Raw genomic sequence first — 2,701 nt, 5'->3', positions numbered from 1 at the left:
ACAAACCCCTAATGTTGCAACCGGTGTTCTGGGCAGCTACAACGATGCGGCAAAAAAGCTTTAAACAACGACAACAGATGCCGGAACCGGCCACTGTCACAATGAAAAGCTTGAACCGGTGTCGCAAAAAGCTTCAACCGACATCACAAAAAGCTTCAACTGGCCACTAAAAAAGCTTCAATCGTTGATAATAAAGATTCAACCATAGTTGGATTTTGGTACTAACGGAGAAGTTTTTTTGCTACATCCATCAGGCGGAGCTGCGACCTCGCGACGACGGCGACAACGATTTGCTGCATCCGTTATCTTTTTTTTTGCTACGGCCTGTGATGTTTTTTGCTACTGCCGATGACGTTTTTTGCTACGTCCACCTCAACGACGGTGACTGACTGGCTGGCTGTCGTCGACGCAATTCCATGCAAGGAGCATCAATGGCGAGGGGCGGCGGCGGAGCTATGACCGGAGTTACACCCATCGTTGCTGAGAGCTGCAACCGTCGGTGCAGCTGTTGCACTGGTCGAGGAGGTGACGAGAACGGCCGGCAAGGGTGGGGACCGGCGACAAGGACGATCGGCGAGGGTGGACATCGGCGACGAGGATGACCATCGGTGGGGACAGGTCGACGAAGGGTAGGGACCGGCAACGAGGACGACCACCCAGAAGACAGGAGACGCCGCGCCGCGCACCCGAGCGGGGGGAAGAAGACGCTGGGGCAAGCACGTTATTTTTGACCGGATCTAACGGCTACGCAACTCGCATCCCCGAAATTTTTGGGCCTATCGGTGCCCAAACCGAAATCGGGCAAGTGACCCGTAGGCAGTTCCTTTTTTCCCTCCCGTTTCCACTTCCTCTCCGGCTACGAATCCGAACGCGTACAGGAGCTCCCGTCGCAGTCTCGCCCAAGCCAGAGCCACGAGCAGCGCGTTGACCTCGTCCTCGAGTCCAGGGACCACTCGAGCACGTCTCGCTGACAATGAGCATCCCAACTTCTATATATACGTACGACCACCACAACCACAATGCGATCCTCTCCTGTTTCCTTTTCGACCTCCTCCTCCTCCCCTCCGTTCCCGATGGCCATCAAGCGCGTCTTCCCCGGCGACCACCCCGACTTCAAGGTGGACACCAGCTGCGGCGCCCCGAGGTTCACCTTCTGCAACAGGGCGCGCTACTGCAGCTCCACCGACTACCAGGAGACGCGCGCGCTCGGCGTGGGCGCCTACGGCGGCGTCGTCGAGGCGCGCCACCTCACCAACGGCTGGACCGTCGCCGTCAAGAAGCCGCTCCCCTGCGCGCACGAGGGCGCCGGCATCGCGTGCGGCTGCGCCGACGCCCGTACGCTGCGCGAGGCCGCGTTCCTCTCGGCGTGCCACCGCCACCGCGCCATCATCGAGCTCCGGGCGCTCTCGCTCGACCGCTGCGCCGGGAAGCTCTCCGTGGTCAGGGAGTGCGTCGGGCCCAGCCTGCACGAGGTCCTCCACGAGCACCGCCGCGGCCGGCCCTTCCCCGAGGCCGACGTGCGCTGCATCATGGAGCAGCTCCTCGGCGCCGCCAAGCACATGCACGGGCTCCAGCCACTGCGACATCAAGCCGAGGAACATTCTCGTCGGCGCAGACGGCATCAGCAGCGTCAAGATCTGTGACCTAGGGCTCGCGGTGTCTATGTCAGAACCTGCGCCGTACGGCCAGCACGGCACACGCCGATACATGACGCCGGAGATGCTCCTTGGCAAAACCGACTACGACGCCACGGTTGACATGTGGTCCCTCGGCTGCGTCATGGCCGAGCTCCTCTCCGGGAAGCCACTCTTCGACGGGGACGACGACGCCCAACAGCTCCTCGCCATCTTCCGCGTTCTCGGCGTGCCATTATTCACGACCTGGCCAGCCTACGAGTCATTGCCGCTCGCCGGGAAGCTGGTGACGCCGCCGCATGTCATTTCCCGCAACAAGCTCCGTCAGCACTTCCCAGAGGACCGCCTCTCCAAAGAAGGCTTCGAAGTCCTCAAGGGGCTCCTCTCGTGTAGCATCGACAAGAGGTTGTCGGCCACCACCACGCTCAGGCGACCATGGTTCGCCAACGCCGTCGTCGATCCTTTAGCCTGATCTCTAACTGCTGGTACAAAGACTATTTTTGGGCTTCAATTAATGCAATTGTTTGTAGCAAAATTGAATATGTACCTTTGATTTCGTACCAAAGATTTGGATTACATTGAGATCACTAGTGTGCATGAGATTGTATGTTAATCGAATATATCTTTGACTGAAAACCAACGCATCCGCAGTTGACCACGAGCGAGAGAAGGCGCCTTGTTGGGGCGCTGCGTGTTGTGGAGGACCACATGCACGTGTTGCATGTCCAGACAAGCACGAGGAGGGCCGCATGGACAAAGTGCACGCGTTGGAAGGTTACCTTCGGAACACGTGCCCCTAGTGGTGGTGGTGGGGGGTGGGAGCAGGGGGAACCTTCCTCAGGGCCCATGGCATTTGTTCATTTTTCTTTTCTATGAAGTTCCTACTAAATGAACATCCAAAATTTGGGGGTTCAAATTTTTATAATTTATGAAAGTTCTTGAAAGTTGAGTATTTTAAAAGTTTGAATTTCTGAAAATTCAAAAAAAATTGAAATTCTTGTGGAAATTTTCAAAACTATAAAAGATCCTACAAGTTTGTACCGAAAAATTCTACAAGTTTAAAATTT

The 2,701-nt window shown here is 56.6% G+C and overlaps 1 pseudogene; it reads left to right on the top strand.

Annotated features, from left to right (window-relative positions):
- The first annotated feature begins 961 nt into the window (after window positions 1–961).
- On the top strand, window positions 962–2,106 carry LOC119305723 (annotated as a pseudogene).
- Window positions 2,107–2,701: the final 595 nt, after the last annotated feature.

Source organism: Triticum dicoccoides, chromosome 5B (genome assembly GCF_002162155.2).
Source record: "Triticum dicoccoides isolate Atlit2015 ecotype Zavitan chromosome 5B, WEW_v2.0, whole genome shotgun sequence".
Lineage (NCBI taxonomy): Eukaryota > Viridiplantae > Streptophyta > Magnoliopsida > Poales > Poaceae > Triticum > Triticum dicoccoides.
Note: the sequence above shows the minus strand (reverse complement) of the source record. Positions and strands in the feature narration are given on the sequence as shown.